The sequence below is a fragment of the Cyrtonyx montezumae genome, unplaced genomic scaffold (genome assembly GCF_038088225.1).
Source record: "Cyrtonyx montezumae isolate F1298 unplaced genomic scaffold, pur_monq_1.0 scaffold_25, whole genome shotgun sequence".
Classification (NCBI taxonomy): Eukaryota; Metazoa; Chordata; class Aves; order Galliformes; family Odontophoridae; genus Cyrtonyx; species Cyrtonyx montezumae.
Window position 1 is genome coordinate 10,767,472 of NW_027071992.1, and position 8,973 is coordinate 10,776,444.

The window sequence follows — 8,973 nt, forward strand, 5'->3', positions numbered from 1 at the left end:
TATTTACCCTAGAAGTTCCTTGATAGTCTCTTGTTAATACCTGAGTATGTTCTCGTTCTTCACACAAAGAAATAAACAAAATACCTTTGTTAGCACCTTTATGCTAATACAAAAATAATCCCATAATAATAAGTTGTATGACTTAATCTAATGTGTACTAGTGGGTGGTTGGCCATTGAATAGCTTGAATGTGTAGGCAAGACCATGATGCTGAGAGCATGAGAATGTCTTGTACAAAGACTGGGTATGTTCTAATGTTACACACTTTACAAGTGATTTCTTTAATAGCTAATTTGTATGCAAAATCTGTATGAAACGGCTTTGATCAAAGCGTTCCAGCGTACCTTAATCCAGGATTAGCATGCATTTTTACCTAGCTTTAGTTTTCATATTTTCTCAGTTTCCACTCTGTCTTGTTCCCTCATTTCAATCAAATAGTTTTCTTAAAGTTTGGCCATTTCTACTTCTGTGGAACAGTCTTAAGTTGCAGACTGAACTTGTGCTCTCAGAGTTTTTGAAGATTAAGTCTCTGTGTAACAAAGGCTGATTTTCAGCTCTATGAAACAATTTTGGTTTCCGATAGAGCAGCAAAGAGACCTCTGCCACACTCCAGAAGGACATGTCAGTGACAGTTCTGACCCTTGTGGTGCAGTACTCAGCAAAAGGTGCCTAGCTTTGCCTTCAGGCCCAAGGACTGTGGGGATGCGATCTCTGAAAATTGATTTATCATCGCTATTTAAAGCTTTCATAGGGAACACCCTGAACGGATACTGTTTTTGAAGGGTATTAAAAACTGTACAGGAGAGGGGAGTTAATAGTAGTTTACTCAGAAAAGTATTTAAATAGTGGCGGGAGTCTTGAAGAAATCCAGAAGTTAAATGTTGGTCTGTTGCAATTATCTGTGTTGCACTAGTCATAGAACTGATTAGGTAATTACAGAGTACAGTTATTGGAATATATGATGTATGAGGGCAGCATCAGGTTTATGCTGCATCCTCCGTAGAACTACGCTTCGCTGGCATACGCACAGAAGCCATTATTGTCTTTGATATGTGGCTTATAAAAAGACTAATGATTGATAATGTCTGGGAGTTCAGGACCTTGGTTTCTGGCTCAAAGAATTAGGAGCCAACAACTGCACTTCAGCTTTTCCAGTTCTCCACGTATTGCCTTGAGGATTGTCATCTGTGCTCTCTGCCTTGTTTCCTGGAAAGAGGGATGTTCTTCTTCCTACCTCACAGGGATGTTGTGAGGAGTAACTAGCTGAGATCTGTGAAACAGGTTCTGTGTTCAGCTTGGAGGTCACCCTTGATGAACATTGTGGAAGAGTGAAGACTTTTTTACTTGATGAGTATTTGATTTCTGTTCCTTATTTGTGTTGGTGTAATGCAAAAGAGCCAAGATCAATATGGTGCTCAAGGCTGGGGCAGTGAGGAGAACAGGTGCTCTCAGTGTACGCCAGCGGTGCAAATACCTGTTATGTCACACTCAAAGTGTATATCTTGACAACATTGTATTGTGCTAGAATACTGGTATTACGAAGATGTCTTGCGTTTGCACAAGCTGTGACTCCAGGTTTTTTTTTAGCTGAAGATCTGTAAAGCTATATTAGAAATTAAAACATTCTTAAGCGATTTAATTCTCTGTGGACCCAAGTGTCGCTCATACTGTTGAGCAGTAGTTGTGATGATTGGTATCAGACAGATGGCAGATTCTCATTCCTCTTTCTCTTCCATGGCTGTAAGAAAGCTGGTATGCATGAACATTTATTGAGGCATCACTGAGGTTATCTGTGCTTCACAGCATTCGCAAGACAAGGACAGATGATGCTTTTTGTTCTGACGTAGATGGTGATTCTATTGTTACCTATGTTAGACTTAATTTGTTTTGTATTTTATTGACTCTTATCCCTGAAAAGGCAAAAAATGAATGACGTAAAATGTAGTTTTACTGTAAGCTCCGCAAACTATACATCAAAGTCCTCCTGTGTATTTGCAAAACAATCAATAAAATAAAGATTAAAAATCCCAGGTTACATTTGTCGTTACTGTTTTTCACGGTGTTCTGTTCTGCCATTATGAGCATTAGAAGACTGGCTTGTGTTCACACCAACATGTTGTACCTGGGCATGCATAAAAAGCTCTCAGTGTCTTGGCTGGAGTTGGAGTGATCCGATAAATAGAAATAATAAAGTTTGAAACTCAGCCAATGGCTGCATTCTTTACTCTTCTCATCAGTTTTTATGTTGGGTCAGTCTCAAGCATAATTATCACATTCATTTCTGTAATGACTCGTTTTTCAGTCAAGTCCAATAATGGACTACATATACAATCCTTAGAGAAGTGCTTTTTACCTTTTGATTGAAACTGCTGCAGAAATGATGGCATTTGAGGTGTTTATTGCTGACGTTAGTGTGTGTCTGCACTCTGAAAATAGTACTGGGTGACAAATGAAGGCAAATTCCATTAACCACCTAGTGAATGATAAATTGGATGGTTGCAAAGTGATGAAAATTCTTGTCTGTGATGAATGAGGTCACCTTTTCAAACAGAAGATATGAGTATGTATGTCATCGTATTTTATCTCCCATATCGTAGGAAAGCAAGTTGATAAGTGTGAAGAAAAACGTTTAGTCTCAGAAAAAAGCCTTGATGGCTTGACTCTGAAATGAGGTTCTTCAGTCATCTATGTGTGTGGTCAAAACAGCATTCTCTCATCCACTTCAACAGAGGTAAATGGCAGCGCCACCAAGAGAATAGTCACAAGTCTGAAATACACTCATACAGACGCAGAAGGTGAATTTCCCCATCTCCTTCAGAGTCGGACCAGAGGGAAACAAAACCACTGAACTACAGATATGTCTGAGCAGTTCTGTGGCGTCCTGCGTGCGTTCAGTTGTTGCCTGTTCTACAGTATCTGATGCACTTCAGTCCTATGGCAGTCTACTGCAGAGGGCCTTAGCTCTTACCTGCACCACAGTATATGTTGCAGAGCTTGAGGGTGCAGCTATGGGTGGAAGGAAGTTCTTGACCCACACATGTAACATCAGAATTTGAGAATAAAAGCAAAAATCAGCACTGACGAAGAGTAGCTGTTCTGTTTGCATTACAGAAACTTGCTGTGCCAGGTTCGCATATTAGACATACACTGAAAAGTGAGGACTTGAAAGTACTTCTTCTGTGGCAGTGGAATCTCCATAGGACTCCCTGGATAATTACATTTTTACTTTATTTGAAACCAACTGAAGGAGACTGACTTTTTATACAATTCAATCGTACTGTGACAATGGGGAATGTTCTTAAACTAACAGGAGATTTAAATTTCATGTTAGGAAGAAATTCTTTACTCAGAGGGCAGTGATGCACTGTCACTGCTGCCCTGAGAGCTGTGGTGCCCCATCCCTGGAGGTGCTCAGGGCTGGGTTGGATGGGGCCTGGGCAGCCTGAGCTGGTGGGGGCAGCCCTGCCCACAGCAGGTCACTGGAGCTTGGTGGGCCTTAAGGTATTTCCTAACCCACTCCAGTCTATGGTTCTATGATTTTATTTTTGTAATGTCTGGCACAAGCAAGTGGAACATTACCTAAATTTGTCAGCAATAGAAATCTAGGGCTAGAATTTCTATGCTTTGAAAGGTGTCCCCTGTGTATGCACTCCACACAGAAAGTGTTAAATTCCCATAAAGCTGTGATAGGTACTTAGACTGCAGCTGCTGCAGAGCGAAATATCACACTCATCCCAGCATTACAACTGTACAAGATTCTCAGACTGGATGCCCGTCAGCCTGACTGCGGAGTGTTCTCACCAGGTGGGCAGGTCTGTGATTTTCAACTTGAAGTGGCACAGCCACATCCTTCTTCAAAAATGGCGATTGTGCTTCTTTCTCCATGTGAACCCTCTGCAGAGAGCTTTGTGGTTTGGTTCCTGACTCTTCCCAGGAAGATTCAAAGCATATATGAAGCTTGTCCCAGAATAGCAACCGCAGAAGGAAACCTGAAGACATAAACAGACATAGCAGTCCAGGTGGTGAGCTGCTCTGGCATCTCAGCACAGTCCAGAGCGAGGCTTTCCCTTTCCCAGTGAAGTTGCTTAAGTTAAGCAAATTCTGCTGAGTGCCTACAATTCCTTTTCTCCTCCTTTTCTCCTTTCTTTTCCCCGTTCTTTTTGCTTCCTTTTCTTCTTTGCCTTTCTCCTCTTTTTCTCTTCTTTTTTTGTCCTTTTTTCTCTTTCCTTTTGTAAAGTCCTTTTGTAAAGCATTTCCTTCGGATCTTATCAGCCAAAAAGTACGTATTATGTGGGTAGAAAATGGAAGTGAAAACTTTTATAAATGCAGGGAAGCACACTACAAAAAGCAGTGCAAAAAACTGCAGCCAGAAGAATTAGGATATTTGCATAAATGTAGCAAAAGCAATGTGAAAAGCAGACTTAAATGATACCTGAAAAAAATAAAGGCAAGACACAGAAGGAGTACATTGGTACCACCTACATGAAGTATACATTATTTCTAGGACAAATTCTATCTCATTTGTTTAGGTGGTGAGTGAAAGAAGACTAGAAATTATTTCTGATGCCTATATCTGGCAGAGCACTCCTCCCCACACCCCTGTGGGTAATGGGGAAATCTGGCAGTATGAGCAATTAACGCTTTCTCATATCTGCCTGTGAATAAAGCAAGCTGTGCAGGGCCAGAGCAAGAAAAGTTCTCCAATGTGTTTCCCTAAAAATAAAAAATACAAAGCTATAATCAGGAACACCGGCTTGCCAGTAATTCTGTCTACCCATCTTACATTTGTTGGAATAAATCATGCCTCTCTTCCCACCATCAGCTGCCTGTGGTACTCCCTGGAGGAGCGTCTCCCATTGCTGGGATGCTGCTGGGGCTGCTCCTTTCCTGCAGGCTGCCTGATAGCCTGGCCTCCTCCTGAGATGCAGGCAGAAAAGTGGAAGTGTGTGTCCATATGTCCACAACCAGAGCTAGTCTGCTGCCTCCTTACAGAACCCCAGCGTGGCTGAAGGTGGCGGGAACTCAGGTCCATCTGCTCCAGCTCTGCTTCAGCAGGGACATGCAGAGCAGGGTGCCCAGGGCTGTGTTCAGGTGGTTAATGGAGATCTCCAAGGAAGAGAGTCCACAGCCTCTGGCAACAGGTACCAGCTCTCCACCAACCACAAACAGGTCACACATTTCCAGTGAGTTACACAGTGACAGGACAGGGCTGTATCACATCTGTTTACTGCGGCTGAGCATAGCCCAGAACTTCTTCAGAGTAAGAGGCTGAGGCCCAGGGGTCAGTGGCACAGAACCACTTCTCCGACCTGCTGACAGTTCTACAAGGAGGTGATGCTGTTACCTCCCTGTTCTTACAGCTTACAGCTGCCGCCTGCTGACTTTGTGCTGCTGTATTGATTTGTATGGACATTTTCAGTTCTTTTCTCCCTAAGGCAACCGACAGCCTGGAAAAAAAAATATTAAAAAAACATGCATAAATCTGCTAGCTGTAAAACTGAAACATGGTGAAATTAGTCTGCAGAGCATATCTGTGTTCTCATTAAGAGCAAGCCAACATTTTTAGGATGTGTTAACTGCCGCAGTGAGGAAAAGAGACTGCGGATCAATAGAAAATAAACCACTGCCTCGCAAAGGCCCATTTATAATTTGCACAGACTGGTTTGGGCGTAGAGCTGCAAAACTGCTGCAATCTGAAAATAAACTCTGTCAAAGAGGACAGAAATCTAGCAGCAATCTCTATTGTCACAGGGTAACCAGGGAACCATGAGAATCACTGATAGCCTCGCTGCGAAAGGCAGAGAGGAGGCAAAGGGTAATTGCCTGTATCACTGCCCCTGTCATCCTCTGCCTGCACAGCTGTTTGACCCTTGAGGAACAATCCCTTTGGGAATGTACCCACCCCAAAGTCTGCTCCTATGGGGGTTTTGCTTGTGATGCAGATAATGAAGCTGAGCTCTCCCTGACAAACGGCATTTGTATGGTACTGGTGGGGAGGGGACCCCTGTCCAGTCCCAGGGACAGCAGGCTGAGCACAGCATAGCACTGCTTTTATTGTTGCTGAATAGGACACAGAAAAACTTCAATTAATTCTTGCCTTCATTAACTAGGTATTTTCCCTCCTTCATACTCACCTCCTTCCTTCCTTATCCCACCTCTGAAATGGATGCACAGCTGTTTTCTTCATGATATTATTTGAATTCTTCTCCACTTTGGTGGATCCCATACCTTGTCCATCTATACAGACACAGGTTTATCATAAACTGCTCCAGGGAAGTGTTGTTTTGTGCTTTATCTCTCAGTTACTCCTCATGGGACCTCCCTTTCTAGGCCAACCCCCAGCACTGTGGTGAGGCCCCTCAGGGCTGTCACTCTGGTGGCACAGGTAAATGGTTACGCAGTGAGGGGAGGTGACAGAGGTCACAGACACAGCTCTTCATATAGCCAGGTTCTCTGCCCATGTGAGCAGTGTAACTCCTCTTGGAAGGTTCAGTTGGATTTCCAGCCTGTTTAGGCATTATACATCCAGGGGTGCAGACCTAGGTGCTGTGTGCTTTGTTTCCAGCTATGACTGTCCCCAGCCTGACCATAAATATCTCCATGGACAGAGCAGCCACCTCCTCTCTGCGCAACCTCTTCCTGTGCCTCACCATCCTCACTGTAAAAGACATTTTCCTTATATCCAATCTAAATCTTCTCTCTTTCAATTTGAAACCATTTCCCATTACCCTATCACAAGAGACTCTGCAAAAGGATCAGTCTCCTTCCTGCTTACATTGCCCCTTTAGATACTGACAGGCTGCTCTCAGGTCTGCCCGGAACCTTCTCTTCTCCATGCTGAGCAGCTTTCAGCCTGTCCTTGTAGGTCCACCCCTTGGACCACTTTTGTGGCCTTCTTCTTGAATGCACTCCAACAGCTTCACATCTCTCCTGTAGTAAGGACTCCATGCCTGGACACAGCACTCCAGGTCATGTCTCACCAGCACAAAGTAGAGGGGAAGGATCACCTCCCTCAACTTACTCAGCTTGTGCTTCGTCAGGGATCTAGCTTCATCAGGTTAGAGAATTGTCCCTACACAGTCCTGGTACACAGTACCAAACAAAGGAAAAGGAAGAACTTTTTATAAGTTCATGCAGTGACAGGAGAAGGAGAAATGGCTTTAAACTGGAAGAGGGTAGATTTAGACTAGATATCAGGAAGAAATTATTTGTTGTGAGGGTGATGAGACACTAGAACAGGTTGCTCAGACAGCTTGTGGATCCCCCCCTCCCTGGAAGCTTTCCAGACCAGGCTGCATAAGTCTTTGAGCAACCTGGTCTAGAGGGTGGTGCCCCTGACTATAGCAGGGGGTTGGAACTAGATGGTCTTAAAGATCTCTTCCAGCTCAAACCATTCTCTGCTTGTATGAAAATGTGAGAATATTCTGGTGAACCACTTCATTTTACAATTCAAATAGAGTTTCAGAGTGGAAGTGGTTCCCTAGGCCAAGAGAATGCTTTGGTGTTTGCCCACATCTGGACGAAGCCATGTGGAACTTGTTTTAAAGGAAGTTGTTGGCAAAGTGGTATCAGAAGAGTTATTATGCTTCCTTCCATCTGACAGGATCATCAAAAATTCATCCTTTCAGTTAACCTTTGCTTCAGCTCCTACTGAGCATGAGGTAGGTTTGACTGTGTGCGTCTTCCCTTGTGAAATGCCCTTTACATAATAAATTATCCAGTTAATCTCCAAGGGGTGGTAAGTTGGGCCAATATCCATTTTTTTCCAATGCAAATCATTCTTTAGATGAAAATAAATCTGCTCCAGGAGAGAAGCAATGAGACAGGGCAAAAGGCTCATTTCTCTGACCTTGTTGCTGTTCACAGAATCATAGAATCACCAAGATTGGAAAAGACCTTTAAGATCATCTAGTCCAACTGTCTATGGACAGTTGTCTATGGTTGTCTATGGACAACCACCAATGTTTCCACACTAAACCAATTCCTCAATACAACATCTAAACATTTCTCAATCACCTCCAGGGACAGTGACTCAACCATCTCCCTGTGCAGCCCGTTCCACGGTCTATGAGCTCTTTCTTTATTCTGAAGATCAAGACCATTTCCAAGACTGCTCATAACAGTTCTCATAAGTTCATAAGGTTGAAAAGGACCTATAAGATCATCTAGTCCAACCATCCTCCTATCACTATCTCTACCCAACTACTAAATTAAATCCTTTAGCACCTCATCTAAACGCTTCTTGAACAGCGCTAGGGATGGTGCCTCAACCACCTCCCTAGGCAGGCCATTCCAGTGCCTGACCACTCTTTCAGAAAAGAAATGCTTCCTCAGGTCTAATCTAAATCTTCCCCGGCGCAACTTGTGGCCATTCCCTCTCGTCCTGTCGTTATTTATCAGGGAGAAGAGGCCCACCCCCTCCTCACCACAACCCCCCTTCAGGAAGTGGTAGAGTGCAATAAGGTCTCCTCTGAGCCTCCTCTTCTCCAGACTAAAGAATCCCAGCTCCCTCAGCCGCTCCTCATAAGACTTGTGCTCCAGACCCCTCACCAGTTTTGTTGCCCTTCTCTGAACACGCTCCAGGGCCTCAATGTCCTTCTTGTAGTGAGGGGCCCAAAACTGAACACAGTACTCGAGGTGTGGCCGTACCAGAGCTGAGTACAGGGGGATGATCACCTCCCTGCTCCTGCTGGCTACACTATTTCTAATACAGGCCAGGATGCTGTTGGCCTTCTTGGCCACCTGGGCACACTGCCGGCTCATGTTAAGCCGAGCATTAACCAACACCCCCAGGTCCTTTTCCTCTCTACATTCTTCAAGCCATTCTGCCCCAAGCCTATAGCATTGCATGGGGTTATTGTGGCCAAAGTGCAGGACCCAGCACTTGGTCTTATTGAACCTCATCCCATTGAGCTCAGCCCAGCTGTTCAGCCTATCCAAATCCCTCTGAAGGGCCTCCCTACCCTCAGGCAG